The 18,907-nt window shown below is 39.3% G+C and overlaps 1 pseudogene; it reads right to left on the bottom strand.

The window, feature by feature from the left end:
* Positions 1 to 18,907, bottom strand: part of LOC141598952 (LEAF RUST 10 DISEASE-RESISTANCE LOCUS RECEPTOR-LIKE PROTEIN KINASE-like 1.2) — a 46,971-nt pseudogene extending 28,064 nt beyond the window's left edge.

The raw sequence follows: 18,907 nt of genomic DNA on the forward strand, positions 1-18,907 counted from the left end.
GCCAAGTCAACGACTTAGACACTCTAGCCGATGGAGCCCATCGGCCTGTGACCTGGGTCTCGGAAAGACAACTAGCCAGCCGAGGCACATCTCCGCGTACTCATATCCAAGACCCTCGGCGAGCCTGCCACAGGTCCATCGGCCGAGGGTACAACGGTCTTTCCACCTAATGAGTCACTTGGCCACTTGGCCACTACGTGACAAAAGGTGAATGCCTATAAATACTCCTCAACCTTCATTGAGGAAAGGATCCACAAATTGACCTAATAACCACTATTCATCTGGTAATATCTTCCTTATCTCTCTACAATACGCTCTTAGCCAAGTTACAACAACTTCTCTCTAAGTTTACTGACTTGAGCGTCGGAGTGAGTACGCTCGGCCAAAGCCGAGCCCTCAGTTTGTTCATCGTTTCAGGAGACCGCAAGGAGGATTCAAGCAAGGACATCATTCTACTAGCTACGAGTGGTATCAAACATCTGCTCTGGAATTACACCCGGAACACTTATATATACAAAAAGAAAAGGAAGGATAAAGAAGAAAGGATTGGAAGAATTTTACCAAACGTCTTCTCCGATGCTTGCATGCGTTGCCAATTAAAAAGGTTAGGACAAATGCAATATATACAATATAAACAATGCAATATTTTTGATTTTTTTTTTGAAAATTTTCAATTTTTTGTCATTTTTGTAATTTTCTCAAATTAACAACTATATATACAAATATAAACAATATACACAAAGTGGATATTTTCCTCCCCACACTTAAAATTTACATCGTCCTCGATGGAACGAAATGTAGGGAAGAAATAGGAAAAATAAAAGACATGTTTTTGTATTTTTAAATAATAGAATTTCCTCCCCACACTTATTTATTTACATGATTTCCTATGGAAATAAATGTGTGGAGGAGATTCGGAAATGAAATACATGTTTTTGGGTTTTTGAAATATAAAATTTCCTCCCCACACTTATTTATTTACTATGTTTCAAAAAGAAACAAATGTGTGGAGGAAATTGAAATTAAATGCATGTTTTTGGTTTTTCAATTTTTTTCAAAGAAAAGAACATGTTTTTGGGTTTTTAGAAAAATTTATCAAAAAGAAAAATAATGCATAAAAAGCTTGGGTTGCCTCCCAAGAAGCGCGGTTTTAAGGATACCGCCAAACCTAAGCTTGATCCCAAAACTAACCGGGATCCCACATCCTATGGGCAAAATCACCCATCGCCTTCCCATTATCGACCAAGCTCACATCTTTGAGCTTTCTCACATTATCGAGGGTTTGATCATTCTCCACCTCACTTTCAAATTCCACGGTGTAAAACATATCCTCCCTTGTGGGAGGAGGGTGATCAAACTCCAAACCACTTGGGCAATCAACAACATTGGAGACTTCACTAGTCTCCTTGCCCTTCACTTCATCCTTCTCCTTATACTCAAATTTCTCATTCAAGCAACCCTCAAGAGCTAAATAAGGAGCCACAACAACCTTTTCGGAAATATTATCACACTCCTCAATCATAAGCTCGTAAGATGAGGTAAGAAAGTCAAGAGGAAGAAAATCAATGGGAATAAGAGAATCAACCTCAATAAAAAGGATAGACACCGAGGGTTCTTGGAAAAATCTCTCAAAGGTGGGTTCTCCGAAAGAAACAATATCCACAATATCATCATCCCACTTCACCTCAAGACTATCATCAAACATGTTTAGACTCTCTTTTTCCCAAGACTCGTTGAAAATACCACTCTCCTCAAAACACTCTTTACTCAACTCCTCCACCATCTCATGATCTACCTCAAATGACATACTCTCATACTCACATATGCCAAATTGCTCAACCTCATCCATAACAAGTGTATCACTCGGCTCACCCAACTCATAATCATCATGAAATAACATGGTCTCAAACTCACATACACCAAATTGCTCAACATCATCTTGGACCAAAGAAGAAGAGTCATTAACCACATTAAAATCATCAAGAGGTGACATATTATCATCATGAGAAATCACATAAGACTCCACAAAATTATCACCATTAAACATGTTATCATTTTCCAACAAAGACATTGAAGATTCATTCAATTCATGTTCAAAGGTGGGAGAATCAAGAGACACAATCACATTATCATTAGGAACAAATTCACAAGACTCTACAAAACCATTATCATTATCACTCAAGACATCACTCTTAAAGTTCTCAACATTTTTCAAATCACTTGAACTATGAGTAAGAGTGTCGATGTATTGGTTTGTTGTTTCAATGAATTGTTCAATCATGATCTCAAGGTTTGATTTAGGAGGCGAGGTATTCAAATCCCATTGGTATGTGTCATTAGCCAACCTTCTAAAAAGTTCCCAATTCTCCAAATAATTTGTGTCAATGAATTGTCCACCACACATATAGTTGACTATGGTCCAAGACTCTTGATTCATGCCATAATACACAACAAGGCAAAGTTCCCATGTTTCAAAACAATTACCAAATTGATCAACATATTCACCAAGCCTATCAAAATAACAATAAAATGGCTCATGCTCAAATTGTGGGAAATGAAAACTAGCCATCTTATCACAAGTAACAAGTAACAAATACGTAGTCTAACAAATCTAAGACTCAACAAATATCAATCCGTTGATCTCCCCGGCAACGGCGCCATTTTGATAGTGGGTTTGTCGCACTCCCCAAATCAAACAAATAACTCAACTAATGCAGTAGGGTAGTCGAGGTCGAACCACAGGGAGATCAAGTTTGAATACTAGTTTTGTCTTAGATTATAAGTTAGCTACGTGAATCAAGAAATTGGTTGACATTAAACTAATTAACTAAATTAATAACTACTAAAACAATTAAAGTAAGAAAGCAAGTAATAGAAATGGCAATTCAACAAAAGAAGTGAAAATGAGCAAGAAAAGATTAAGTTGTAAATCAAATGATTAAAGGGCCTAGAACTCGGTTCTCCCACAACGATTCATAATTCCACGTCACGATTCCCTAGGCTAATCACTCGGGTAGACAAGCAAGGGGGAGATGGCTCTAATTCGCCTACTAACTCCCTCTCGGGCCCATAATAGGACACTAGCTCTACCCACCAACCCCCCTCTCGGGTTCGAAGGTCGGAATCCCTAACTCAACACCCAACTACCAAAAAACATGCATTTTTCCAAGGTGGTCAAGTAATTGGTCAAGGTCACTAAGCACTCATCGTATTCCGGGTCATCCCACTCCTCCTCTCGGAGGTCGATTTCAAACGCTAGCCTAGAGGTACCCTCCCTTGGTTCTCCCTTTCGGTCTCAACCTAGGTTAGTGATAAGACCAACTTTCGGGTACCCAATTTACAACCTAACCAACTCTCGTTGGTGGACAAGGGTTACAAATCGACACTACCCAAAATCAATCCATAAACCATGTAATTCCTCTAAACTATCCTCACCAATTTCCCCAAATAACTAGCCTTTATGAGAATCAATTAGTGAAATTACTCATGTCGGGTCAACCGAGTCCTAGTAGAAGACTACTCACTAATCATTACTAATCTAACACTAAACACATTTATAATTACTCTAATCATGAAATTAAACAAAATAAAGTAATAAAGATTGAAACTTTAACTAATCTAATTACTAAACATGAATAAATTAACACTAAATATGTTAAGAGTAATAAAGACTAAAACTTTAACTAATTAAAGAGACTAAACTAAGTAAAACATAACAATAATTAAATACCAATAAGAGAAAGAAAGAGAAGAAATTTATACCAACTTGTACTTAAATGAAAATGAGATCTTCATACAACACTTGTAAATTGAAGGAACAAGTTATATTAGCGACTCAAAGAGCCGTTGCACAAGATCCTCAAGGATCAAAAGAACGTTGCCCCAATCCCACATAATAAGGCATATAATAATCTCCTTCCCCTGTTTTGCCCCTTTCTTATTTTGTTACTGTAAATAGAACAATAGTTTGTATGTATAAATAGCAATAGCCAAAGTGTAAAGAACACAAGTAAATATACAATACAATACTCTATTCTTTCCAATGTTCAAACCCGTCTATATTTCTAATATGGTATCAGAAAACCTAGGTTTCTTCATCTAATTTTCCGCCTCCATCCTCCTCTGTTTCTCTGTTTCTCTTCGAAAAAAAAAAAACAAAAAAAAAAAAAAAACAAAACACAACACGATGACTAATTCTGATTCTGGGACAATCATTAATGCCGCCACGGCTCCGTCTTACAGTCTTGTTAATGTCGAACATACGGGACAAAGCATTACCCCGATTGTTTTCGATGGAACAAATTACGACGAATGGTCGCGCTCGTTTCTTCTTGCTCTTCTCGCTAAAGGGAAGGTCGGGTATGTTGATGGCACCATTACCAAACCATCTACTACCTCTGCAACTTTCGAATCGTGGCAGTCCACGAATGCTCTTGTTACAATGTGGATCTTTAATACTCTAGCCCCGTCAATCCGTCGACAAACTTCTCTTCGACCAGAGGCCAAACAAATTTGGCTTGATGTGAAGAATCGTTATTGTCAGGCTAACGAGGCTCGTATTTATCAGTTACAAAATGATCTTCATACCTGCCGTCAAGGTGCCACGGAATCCCTGGTGGATTATTTCGGCCGTCTTACTGCTATTTGGGACGCTCTAGTTGATCAAGACCCAATTCCCAAGTGCTCGTGCAATCCATGTCAGTGTGATTGGCTCACCATCATCAATAATCGTCGGGAGAAAATGCGGGTACGTGATTTCTTAATGGGTCTTGACAATCGTTTTGCAAATACCCGGTCTCAGATCATAGGTATTACTCCTCTTCCCTCTCTCGATATTATTTACAATCGTCTTTTGCAAGATGAGGGAGTTAGGAATTTATCGTCTAATAAAACTGAACATACACCCGATGTTATGGCGTTTGCGGCTCGCGCATCTAATGGCTCTCGAATGTCTACTGGTGGGGGGCGTAATGAACGTAGAAACCCTACTGAACCCTCTAAATATTTCTGTCCTATATGTAAAAAGGCTGGCCATAGCTTGCAATTTTGTTGGCAAGTAACAGGTAAGTATCCCGATTGGTGGGGCGATCGTCCCCGTCCTCGCATTCATCTCGACGCTGCCACTCTTGCTTCTTTTGCTTCCACGGCTGATACCCGTGGTAAAGGACAGACCGAGCAGAAGACTATTGCTGCATCCGGTCCCCCACCTAAAGCTCATATGGCGTCTGGTAAGACCACGGCATCTTCAAGTTCGAATACCCCTGCCTCCTCTTCTCAGATTTCATTTGCTCAATTCGACAAGCTCGACCTTAATTCTATGACACCTCAAGAGCTCGATGAACTGGGCAACTTGTTGCAAGCTCGGAAATCGGACAATAGCAATGACCGTCTCAATGGTAATATTTCTCCTTATTCTTGGATCATTGACACGGGGGCATCCCATCACATGTCGGGATGCCTCTCTCATTTTTCGAACCTCAAAATTATTACTCCACTCTCTGTTGGTTTGCCTAACGGCGACCTTACGATTGCCACCCAAAGTGGCGATATACATTTATCACCACGATTGATATTACGCGATGTCCTTTACGCGGCAAATTTACATTGTAATTTACTTTCCGTTTCAAGCCTTTTACTAGACAAAACGTTAACTATTCAGTTTTCTCACAATTTGTGTCTTATACAGGACCGTACCTCGAAGACGGTGATTGGTGCGGGTGAACAATTCGAGGGGCTCTACCACTTAAAAGGTGTCCGACATGACCGGGTTCACGCTAATATGACAGACAATGGGAATTCCTTTGAGCTTTGGCACCGAAGGTTGGGGCATCCCTCCTCACAAATTTCTCGTTTTTTACCTTTTTTAAACAATAAGACTTCTCATACTTTTCATAGCAAACATTGCGATATTTGTTTACGCGCGAAACAAACTCACGAACATTTTAATTTAAGCACTAGTCATGCTACATCTGCTTTTGATCTTATACATTGTGACCTATGGGGTCCGTACTCCGAAAATGCCTCTTGTGGCTCTCGTTTTTTTCTCACAATAGTTGACGATTTTTCCCGCTCTACGTGGGTTTATTTATTACGTAATAAGAGCGATACCAAACAAACTTTACTCAATTTTTTCGCTATGATAGACCGCCAATTTGAAAAGAAAATCAAAATTTTTAGAACGGATAATGGCACGGAATTTCGACCTCTTCTTTCTTTTTTTAACGAAAACGGAGTCCTTTTTCAAACATCTCAGGTTGACACCCCCCAACAAAATGGGCGGGTGGAACGAAAACATCGTCATATTCTAAATGTGGCGCGTGCCCTTCTTTTCCAAGCCAGTTTACCTCTTTATTTTTGGGGAGAATGCGTCTTAAGTGCGGTTTATTTAATAAATCGAACTCCGACACCTCTTCTACACGGTAAAACGCCGTATGAACTGCTTTTTAATAAACAACCGCCTTTTGAAAATCTACGGGTGTTTGGCTGCCTAGCCTACGCCAAAACTTTAAATCGTTCTCATGACAAATTTGCTTCCCGAAGCCGAAAATGTGTGTTTGTTGGTTATCCGTTCGGAAAAAAAGGGTGGCGGCTCTATGACTTAGACACCGGTTCTTTCTTTGACTCAAGAGATGTCGTCTTTATTGAAAACGAATTTCCTTATCAACATCTCAACATTCACGACTCTACAAATGATCCCACTGTTTTTAATATTGACAACCTATCTCCTATTCTTATAGAATCCACACCATCACCAGACACCTCTACACCTACGACTAACCCACCACCCACCACGGATGACCCACCACCCACCACGGATACCCCACCTGACCAGCCCGCTACAACACCTTGCACTGAGCAGCCCATAAATGCCCAACCCGAGACCACACCGGACACCCAACCCTTGGACACTACGACAAACATGGGACGAGGACAACGAATCAAATTACCAAACACCAATTTAAAGGATTTTGTCCTCGCCAAACCACGCCCCTCGATTAACTCACTCGTCTCTCAATCATCATCTTCAGGTACAATCTATCCGATTTCTCATTATCTTGATTATGCAAAATTTTCAACTAACCATCGAGCTTTCTTATCGGCCGTGACCAAACATCACGAGCCTAGTTTTTACAAGGATGCTGTGCAGGTACCCGAATGGCGAGAGGCCATGAAACAAGAACTTGATGCTCTCGAAAAAAATAAGACATGGACTCTTGAACATCTTCCTAAACACAAGAAAGCTATTGGTTCCAAATGGGTCTACAAGATCAAACATAAAGCGGATGGCTCGATTGAACGTTACAAAGCTCGTTTAGTTGTCATGGGAAACCGTCAAGTCGAAGGAATTGACTACAATGAAACTTTTGCCCCTACCATTAAATTGGTCACAGTTCGCACTCTTCTCGCAATCGCCGCCGCCAAACAATGGGTCCTTCATCAAATGGACGTTCACAATGCCTTTCTCCATGGCGACCTACATGAAGAAGTTTATATGAAACCTCCCCCGGGTTTTCTCCCATCCGATGACGGGAGGGTATGTCGTCTTCGAAAGTCCCTTTATGGCCTTCGACAAGCCCCTCGGTGCTGGTACGCAAAGCTCGCTTCCGCTCTTCGTCACTATGGCTTCAAACAATGCCCCCTTGATCATTCCCTCTTCTCGATATCCAAACCTGATACCGAGGTACATGTGCTAGTCTACGTTGATGACTTAGTAATTTGTGGTAACAACGTCCCATTCATTACCAAATTCAAAGACTACTTAAGCCGTTGCTTCTACATGAAGGACCTTGGGGTGCTTAAATACTTTCTCGGTCTCGAAATCGCAAGAAACAAATCCGGTATTTTTATCTCCCAACGCAAATATGCTTTGGATATCTTAACGGAAACCGGACTACTTGGTACCAAACCCGCGTCAACTCCAATGGAACAAAATCATCGTCTTGCTCTCTCTACCGCGGGCCTCATGACCGACCCACAACCTTACCGTCGAATAGTGGGTCGCTTGGTTTATCTTACTATTACTCGCCCCGAGCTCACCTATTCGGTGCACACTCTCGCACAATTCATGCATGCTCCCACAACCGAGCATTGGGATGCCGCTCTCCAAGTGGTTCGATATCTAAAGAAATCTCCGGGGCAAGGCATCCTTCTTCGCTCTGACAGTGACCTACGACTCAATGCCTATTGTGATGCGAATTATGCTACATGTCCCACAAGCCGTCGCTCACTCTCGGCCTATCTAGTCTTCTTGGGCTCATCACCAATCTCGTGGAAGACTAAGAAACAAGCAACCGTCTCCCGTTCATCATCCGAGTCAGAATATCGGGCCATGGCAGTAACAATTTGCGAATTAAAATGGCTAAAAGGCCTGCTCCTAACACTCGGGATTTCTACCAATCAACCCATTCCCCTTCGATGTGATAACAAGTCGGCACTCCATATTGCCCGAAATCCGGTCTTTCACGAACGCACAAAACACATCGAGGTTGATTGCCACTTCATCCGCGACGAAATACAAAAGGGAGTTATCGCTCCTAGCTATATCCACACTAAAGCTCAGCTCGCGGACATATTTACTAAGGCTCTAGGACGTGCCCCATTCGAAGAACTCCTTTCCAAGTTGGGTGTTTCGACCCTACACACTCCAACTTGCGGGAGGGTATTAGCGACTCAAAGAGCCGTTGCACAAGATCCTCAAGGATCAAAAGAACGTTGCCCCAATCCCACATAATAAGGCATATAATAATCTCCTTCCCCTGTTTTGCCCCTTTCTTATTTTGTTACTGTAAATAGAACAATAGTTTGTATGTATAAATAGCAATAGCCAAAGTGTAAAGAACACAAGTAAATATACAATACAATACTCTATTCTTTCCAATGTTCAAACCCGTCTATATTTCTAATAGTTACCAATATAAACTAAGAAGAAGGAAAGATGGAATTTTTCTATGTTATATGAGAACTACTCCTACATTCCTTCTGTTTGTCTAATGAAGGCTGCGTCCAAAATTAAGGGTTCCCCCCTTCTCATACAAAAGTTGGGTTTAAATAGGGGAGTACAAAAGGCAACGAAAAGACTATAATGCCCTCAACTTAAAATGACAAGGAAAGGAAAATGAATGGGCAGTTCCGTCATTAGCTGATCAAAACTCAATAAACAAGCTCCAAATTTCAGCGGAGAGCACGGGCTTCAACACGAAGAAAACCCGGTTTCAACGGAGGAGATCGCGGCGAGGCAAGGCGGCTGATGATGCGTTGTTCTGGATCGAATCCGCCTGCTGGAGGTTGAATGGAGTACGAATTGGTGGCGCAGCTTGTTGCGAATCAACTCGGGTTTCGACTGCGAGTTCGAATTGGTGAACGAGTTGATGGTGGTGCGAAAAATGATTCCGTGGCCGCCATATTGTTGCTGGTTGTTTGATTTATGGATGAATTGGACTCGGGTTTTGATGCCGAGTTCTTCTGGGCTGCTGCTGTTTTGGTGATGACGGCTGAAATTGGTTTGATGGTCGATGAATTGGGTTGATGGTGAGTGAGGATCTGGGCAGCTCGAGGCTCGAGCCACGGCGACTCAGTTTCCGTTGAAATGCAGGGGACTAGGGGATGGATAGCATTTGGAGATTGGTTTCGGTGCCGAGACGAGGTAGAGCAAGTGGTGAATTGGTATTATGGTGAAAATGGTTTTGTGGTGAGTAATTGATGATTATGGCATATGGGTGAGTATAAATGATGGTGAAATGTTGATTTATGGTGGCTTTAATTAACAGTGATGGTGAAGGTAGATGAAATGGTTATGGTAAATGGAGGGAGCTTGGCTATTAAATGGAGATTTTGCCATTGTTATTAGAAAATGATGATTGGGGATTTGGATTAGCAGGAGGACGAAAAGGGAACCAGGGGGTTTGTTTGGATTTGCAATTTGGGTGGGTTGATTGGCCAAGGTCAATGATTCATCTTGACCTCTTCTATTTGCTTCAATTCTTTGCCACGTGACCCGTCTCAAACTCGCCTTTGTCCCGTCTTGTCGTGCCACTTGGGTTTCGCTCCACTTATTACCTACAAGATAAACAAAAGATGGAAGCAATACCAAATACTCGACATACAACAATTATTCGTGACAAGTGCAATACAACTAATTACTTCTAATTAATTAATAAAATGAGCTTTTTAACATTTATAGCACACAAAATCGAGTCAAATATAAGATAAAAGCATGGGTAAAATGACGCTAAATTACTACTTATCAATTTATCTTAATCAAATCATATACATTCATCAATTTAACAAAAAAAAAAAAGAGAGAAATCACTTGTCAAACGACAATTACCCTATGGAAATTTTCTCCAAATATATAATGCGTCTGTATTCATAGTGGTTGACGTATTTATGTTTAATTGTATTGAATGAAAGATGAAATATAATTTGTTCATTGAACTTGTTTAGGTTTGATTTACATATAGAAGAACAAATTAGTTATTTAGTACTCCATAATATTCATTGGTTGTTTAACATGAGTGTTCAAGCTATGTTGTTATTATCATTAAAGATGAAGAGATGAACTTGAACATGGTACATGGTACATGGTGACTCTTGGTCAAAGGCTACGAATTGTTAAACCAAATCGCACCAAATCTTTCAAAATCTTTTCTTTTTCTAATTTGTTATTATCATTTTGTTAATCCATTAATTAATTGGTGTTAAGTTCCTAAACTACCCTTTAAAACTAATTAGTTTAAAATTTAAATTTTGAAGGAGGGAAAACAAAATACATAAGTAAATTACAATAATATCCCGGGTGCCGCTCAATTTGAGTAACACCCGGTGTCGCAATATCATTTTCCATTGACATATAACTATATAAGGCTTTCATATCCTTGAGTGCCGTGTTGAATGCAAGAGTTTAAAAGTGAAAAGTCGAACTAACATAGGCTGTAACCGACCAAATTACCGATTTTGTGTTGGTTGGTAAAATTACCGACCAAATGTTAATTACCAACCATTTTCGGTCGTTAACTGATTTTACCGACCGAGCTTATCTACGGTCGGATGTTCCCGGTCGTTAAATGCCCTGTTTCTTGTAGTGAGTGTTTGGTTGTAATTTCCCTCCAAATCTTTCTTATATTGGAAGGATTTTAGTTTGGTTTGGAGGAGGGAATATGGATCCCTTCCTTCCCCTCCCCCTCCATTTCCCTTCTACCCCTTTTTTAATCCAAATAAGGGATTTTGTATCCCTCCCTTCCCTTCCCCTCTCCTCCCCTCCAAACCCCCATCCAAACAAGACCTTAGAGTTTTGAGTCCGGCCGATGTCTCAAGCCACCTTAATGAGTTAATGTATACTTGCAAAAATTTAAAAGGCTTAATAATTTCAAATCCTATGTTCCAAGTTAGCAACTGAAGATTTTGGTATTATTGTTGAATTTGCAATAGCCTAATCAATGAGGACTTTCAACATCAATTTCCATTCTTTATGTCCCCAATATTATGGAAAAACAGAGTGAAGCATTAGAGGCTAAACATGTAAGAAGTAGTTATGACACTCAGGGTGTGTGTGTGGATAGTAAAAGTGGAGGGAAAGGGAGGGGAAGGGGAGGGGAATTGTGGTGTGGGTCTGAGGATACAAGTTCCATCCAAATCTTGCATATTATGGAGAGATTTTGATTTGTCTTGGAGGAGAGAAAATGGATCCCTCCAAATCTTTCCCGCTCCATTTCCTTCCACCTTTAGTTGCTATCCAAACAAGGGATTTAAATCCCCTACTTTTCCTCCCTTTCTTTTCCCTCCAAATCCCTCAATCCAAACACACCCTCAAGGAATGCTTGGATATTAGAGGTCAACAAGAATGAAGATGGCGGGTCTGGTTCCAAACATCACCTTTTTCTTTTTCTTTTCTTTGCAAAAGATAAGAATAACAGTGCTTTAGCAGATCGAGATAAATCGTTTCCAATTTACAACAATCTATTATAGAGTAAATGTTACACGCGAATAATTATACTTAGTATATTTTATGCAACGATTGAAAGGTTTTACACAAGATTAACAATTACAGTGTATATATATTTATATATATTTTCCATAAGCGCGCTCCCATATGTGGGCAGGTTAAGCATCCAGCATGTGAATCAATCTAGGAAGTGGAAGATGGAGCAGCATGACGAGTAAAGGACGGTTCCCAACCTGAATTTTCATCAGTAGTTCCAGTAGCTTTCCCGCTCAAAACTGAACTAACAGAATTCTAACAGAATTCTGTTATTACTATCAACTTCTTATTTCATTTATTACAACTCTCCACTGCCATAAATCCAACGCTTTTTTCTCAAGGTTTCTTCTCTATTCTCCTATTTATTCACTTGCTCTCAATTTTCTTCGATTGTTTTGTGCACTAGATTAGGTTTTCTGATTTTAATTACGAAGTATTATATTTTGATTTGTTGTGTTTTCACGCGTTTATGAATTTTAGGTTGATTTGTTGTTCGGATCATTATCGACTTCATGGCTATGGCGGTCATATTAGAAATATTTATAATAGTTGAGCCTCAGCCATAACCTTAAGGTTTTGGTTGAGTTGGTTCTTCTATCATGGTATCAGAGTCAGAGTTCAAATCCTGGCAACCTCAAAACTCCTCAAAAACTCGAAAAAAACTCGAAGTGGAAACCCAACACACGGTACGGGGGGAGCCGGTGCACAACTAACCACTTTTCAAGCCCAACGGACATTTAAGTGAGGGAGCGTAATAGAATTATTTATAATAGTTGAGCCTCAACCATAACCTTAAGGTTTTGGTTGAGTTGGTTCATCTATCAGTTCATTTTTTTTTTTTTTCAAAAAAAGGGGGTACAAGTAAGAAAATGAAATGAGAGAGACAAAATCAGAAATTTTGTGTTGGATTTAACAAGTGTGAGTAGGAAATTGCATATCCTAGAAAAAAGAGATTTTGATTTGATTTAAAAGATGAAAAATCTTTCCTATTGTGAAGAGAAGGGGGGAGGGGAGGGGAAGGGAGGGGAGGGAGAATGCGGGAAGGGAAAGGAGGGGGGGGGGGGGGCATGGGGTGTGAGTATTTGGATACGATTTCTCTCCAAATCTTTCCTATTATGATTCGATTTTGATTTGACTTGAAAGAGGGAAAATGGATCTTTCCAAATTCCTCCCCTCCATTTCCCTCCTATCCCTTTTTTAATCCAAATAAGGGATTTTGTATCCCTTCCTTCCCCTCCCCTCCAAAACCCCCCATCCAAACAAGGCCTTAAAGTTATGGGTCCGGCCGATGTCTCAAGCCACCTTAATGAGTTAATGTATACTTGCAAAGATTTAAAAGGCTTAATAATTTCAAATCCTATTTTCCAAGTTAGCAACTGAAAATTTTAGTATTATTGTTGAATTTGCAATAGGCTAAACAAAGAGGACTTTCAACATCAATTTCCATACTTAAGGTCCCCAATATTATGGAAAAACAGAGTGAAGCATAATAGGCTAAACATGTAAGAAGTAGTTATGACACTCAAGGAATGCTTTGGATATTAGAGGTCAACAAGAATGAAGACGGTGGGTCTGAGTTGAAGGAGATGATTAGTCCATTGCTTGGATAAACCTCCATTGTTTTCAATATCACAAGTCAGAATATCACCTTTTTCTTTTTCTTTTCTTTGCAAAAGATAAGAATAACAATGCTCAATTTACAACAATCATTACAGAGTAAATGTTACACGCGAATAATTATACTTAGTATATTGTATGCAACAATTGAAAGGTTTTACACAAGATTAACAATTACAGTATATATATTTACAAATATTTCCAATAAGCGCGCGCACCCATATGTGTGCAGGTTGAAGCATCCAGCATGTGAATCCATCTAGGAAGTGGAAGATGGAGCAGCATGACGAGTAAAGGACGGTTCCCAACCTGAATTATCATCGTAGTTCCGGTAGCTTTACGGAAGGATCGGCGCAACATGGAGTACATTACATCTTTACTCATCTCCAACCGATGCAATGTCGGAAATTTACGCATCATATCATAGCAATCGTGTCTTTGCATTTTAGGTAAATATTGAAGGCGTAATATCTTACAGTCGACAATCTGGTCAAGCTTTGAAAGATTACCCCCTTTGATGTACAATTTATTGAGTGACACGGGCGGCTTTGTGTCACTGTCAGGTACATTTGCCGTAGCCTCCTTTGGTCGAGCAATTAGATTTAGAATCTTTGTCGACGTGCTGTCGGACGCAGCCTCCATCTCAAATTTTGTAAGTTTGGGTGGAAATTTGGAATCGTCCTCAAATTGAACATCTTGATTATCATCACCAGAACACGCCCCCACCCATGTTATTTTCAAGTGGGTAAGACTTACTAACTCACAAAGAGTTTCAAAATCGGATTTTGTAGGAAAATTCAAGCGCTTTGTTCGTAATGTTAGTTTCCAAAGATGTTGAAATTGTGATGGGGTAGAAATGAAGGGTTGGTCAGGCGTCTGCTCTCTGGGAAGTACGAATCCCTTAAGCACTCTAAGCTTAATACAGCCACTCAGTGCATCTGGAAGGTGATCAAGTAGGTAACACTCGGATATGTCAAGATATCCTAGTTCCCACTTAAGCATTTTGTTAAACTGCGGTGGAAGAGATTCTAAGTTGTGGCAACCTTTAAGGTTCAAGACCTTGAGGCTTTCCGCCATGGTAGCTAAAGAAGGCGGCTCTACTAACCCCGATACCCCTTGAAGGCTTAAAAACCTGATCGAAGATATCTTGTTAAAAGCCTTAGCCAGGGCTTCCACATCTTCGACGACAATGTACTTTGTTGGATCATTATTCCAGCTACCCAGTTGAAGCATTCTAACGTAGGAGTCTATTATTTTTGACAACAACGAGTTGAGCCTCTTGGTGGTGAGATTAGAAGCATCCGTGTTTGCGACTATACCATTATCGGTAATCCTAAACTTCTCATCACATATCTCACAATATTTTTGACAATTGGACCAAATTATCTTTGGGCATGGTGTACTTAACACCTTCCCTTTTCTTTTTTTTAACACTTCCTACACTGTCACTACTCGTTCAATTATTTTCGTTTCCACCAATTTATTTAAGTGTTCTTCGAAATCTAACTTTACTGTTGTTTCTGAATCGACATTTATTTCAGTTATCGAAAACCAACAAAGGCGCAAGTCATTCTCTTTTACTTCCGTCCCCTGTGGGAGTACAGCAAATAGTTCTAACAATACTTTTTGAGTATTGGTTAGACTTGAATATAATTTTTCAAGGTCAATATTGGTATGTTGGACATTATTATCATTATTGTTGTTGTTATTATTAACACTAGTATTGTTATTATTACTGTTGTTGTTGGTTTTGTTGGTTTTGTTGGTAGTATGGGTGGCAGTTGAAGTAGGGAGAGTCTTACTAAAAGTGGATACGAACTTACCAAGCCTGCTGGTTGCGAGATCTCTATAATTGGATGCATTTTGCGCGTCATATTTCATCAGCTCTTCAAGAGTCGTTTTAATTTTCTCTACAACTTTGCGAAAACACTCTTCTGTAGTAAACCCCTCATCTTTGTTTTGCTCCAAGTCCTTGATTAAACCGGTAATGGCAGAATCGACTCTGTTATAAATAGGCGTTTCGGGTGTTTTGTCTTTGGATTTGGCCTCAGCAAGTAGTGATATGAGAGATTTGCCACAACACTGAAGGGTTGAAAATAGATTAAAATTTGACATTGTTATTAGATGAATACACTCTGTTAAGAAATAAGTGTGATTTTTTTGTTAATTCTTATGAAATATGTATGCTTATTATAATTGATTTTATGTTGGAATTCAAACTATATATAGTAGTTTTGGGAATTGGTTGTGAATAATACGACAAAGCATTCAATAAGAAAACCAAAGTTAGGAATTTTTTTATTCTAAACACAATGCCTAAGATAAGTAAAGAACTAAAATATTATTGGGTTATTTGACGAGAATAATCCAAACTATTGCTCGCCTTCTCACAATAATCCAAACTTCACTTTAACTCATAATAATCTCACATTTGTACTCATTTTTCTTATATTGCTTTTTTGGAAGGGCAACCTGTTTAGCCGGTTAAACTTTACCCTTTCTTATTTGGATTAGGTTTAATATTTACCTTATCCTCTTCATCCCTTCACTCCTCCATCACCACCTGCCAAACACCAAAAAGATCAAACACCAAAAAGATCACCACCTGCCACGCTACCAAGCTACTGCCACCACACTACATCACCACCGACACCACCACCTTCTGAAATGCATAAGCAATGTTCATCGTTATTGTTCCACGAGAACAAGAATGTCGTTTCAATTGTGGTCTGATTCAAGTCGATATCAACTACTGAGGGATAAGATAACCACCAATAGAAGATGCCATTGATAACACCACGGCTTTACTGCATGAAGAAATCAGTCTTGGATGGTATAAACTCCGTAAGAAGTAATGATTGGCTTACAAATCCAATCTTCACAAAGCTCTAAATTTGTCAACCTGCCTTCCCAATCTTAGCGTCAGTTCTGAATTTGATTTGATAAACTTGTTTTTTTTTTTTTTTTCAATTTGTTGTACCCATTATTAAATCATTCAACCTCTCTTTGGAACTTATCTTTCAATTCTATATGGGTTCTTCAATTTTGTTCAATATTCATAATCTTAGCCCAAAGTTATTATCTGGGTACAACTTAATTTAGCAAGATTATACTCGTATACAATTAAAGAGGAATTTGGTAACGGATTAAAATAAGGTTTGTAATTTGGGGATTTTTTTTTCTGGGTTGGATGGATTTGATTCAGAGATCACGAGGATGTTTGGAGTGGTGGTGGACTGATTATTGGTGAAGGAGGTTTAACAAAAAAATTTGGGGTTACCGGTGGTTTACCTGATTTCATAGGTAAAAAATGACCTAGGTGCGGTATGAGTTAAGGACGGCAATAACATGGTTTATTTTGAGTTAAAGTGAAGTTTGGATTATTACGAGAAGACGAGCAATAGTTTGGATTATTCCCATCAATTAATCCAATATTATTCCTAACCTTGCTTTTTTTATTTGATGTTCTGTCTTGTAATTCACAATCAATTGTCAGAACTACTATATACGAGTAATTTCTCTTTCAGTAGGTCTCGTGAGAAACGGTATCTCATTTACTTTTACGGGGTCTGCAGGCACAACTTTGATCAAGAATCCTTCAACAAAACGGTATCTCATTTATGCTCAAAACTGATACTCTGTATATTACATTGTACGATATGGCCGATCTCCGTCGATACACACTTTGACCACCTTGAGTATTAATGTATTAACTCTGCTTATCCTAAAAATTAAGCAGCCTTAACTCTGCTTATCCTAAAAATTAATTAAGGCCTGCCGTTCTATAGATGCAATTCCATCCAACTGCAAATGAGCTAACTTAAAAGTTTGAAGCAAATGAGTATTGCCTGAGTCGTCTCATGCAATTATTTAGTTACCATATATTGCACAGTTCATATATAAGTCTTACCATAGTAAACAGTTCCAAAGCCGCCACCACCAAGTTCTCTGGTATGATCAAAACTATTGGTGGCTTCTTCGAGTTCTTTGTAGGAGAAGAGTGGAACTCCAAAGTATAGACCGTCCTTTCCAAGCTCTGATTCGGAGCAATGAAGGGACTTATTACGTGCCTTCCCAAATCTCAGGCACTTGCGAAACCAGATGGCAAGGAATGCTACAAAGACAAGCATACCGGCTCCAATGCCTAATGAAGATCGAATTGAGCATCATAAGTTAGTGAATAGTGAGTCTGCCAAGCTTTCTGAACATGGTTTAATGTGAACAATTGAATGTGATTATAAACTGAAGAATAACTTTTGTAGTTAATTACCTGATCCAACATATTTCAATAACAACTTCTCTGCACAAATAAAATAAATACGGAGTAAAACATTAGAAAACTATAATGAAAATTTTGAAAGTGGTTATTTCCTAGTGAGCTATAATGAAATTTGCATTAGGAGTTGCCTCGACTAATTGCGCTACCAAATGGCAAACACGATCATGGACGAAGCTAAGTTCAAATTCTACCTAGTGCCGAAATATCAATCTTGTATTTATTCTTGCCTATATTTTTCTAATTGTAGTTATTTTAAAAAAAAAAAAAAAAAAGGTGTGTGTGTATATTCTTCCCTAAGAAGTTCGCTCTTGCTATAGCATGGTCAACTTGTGCTTAGCTTCGTCCCTGAACACGATCCTCATATAGCAACAACAACAGCAAATCCTCGATACCAAAATGATTTCGGGTCATACACATTTAGTAGCAAAAGTAGTGTTTGGACATTAGAGAGGAATCAGTGTACCTGGCTTAGGACACACTCGAGGATGTGGTCCATGTGGGCAGTAGCATACAAACTTCCATGTATTATCGTCTGATGAGCCGCACATACCTCCGGAATTCCTACAGGCCGAACAGCCATCGAAGTCCACCGTGTATTCAACCTCAAATCCCTTATTCAACACCCTAGATAGACTCACATTTCCCTTGTTAAGATCATCCAACTCTGACTTGAGCACCGGAAAAACCCGCTTCGTAGAGCACAACTTACTTATGTTACCCACATCTTCTGGTTTATCAACGTAATAAGCTGAATCCACAGCAGTATTTACACCGTTACATGTGATAAACTTCAAACTACCGCTGTAATTTGCGACTGAAGCACAACTTAAGAACAAACTAATGTTGGCAACAAGTGGACTGAACTTGAAAGGTTGTGACAATTTGGTTATTGTTTCGTTTCTTATTAGACTTTGACAGGAAATAGGAGTAATATTATAACAAAACGGGTTTTGAACCAAGGACATAATATGCGAAGATGTATTAATACTAACAATCCTCGCGCTAAGAGATTCCGCCCCATTTGTTTTACCCAT

This window comes from Silene latifolia, chromosome 9 (assembly GCF_048544455.1).
Source record: "Silene latifolia isolate original U9 population chromosome 9, ASM4854445v1, whole genome shotgun sequence".
Classification (NCBI taxonomy): domain Eukaryota; kingdom Viridiplantae; phylum Streptophyta; class Magnoliopsida; order Caryophyllales; family Caryophyllaceae; genus Silene; species Silene latifolia.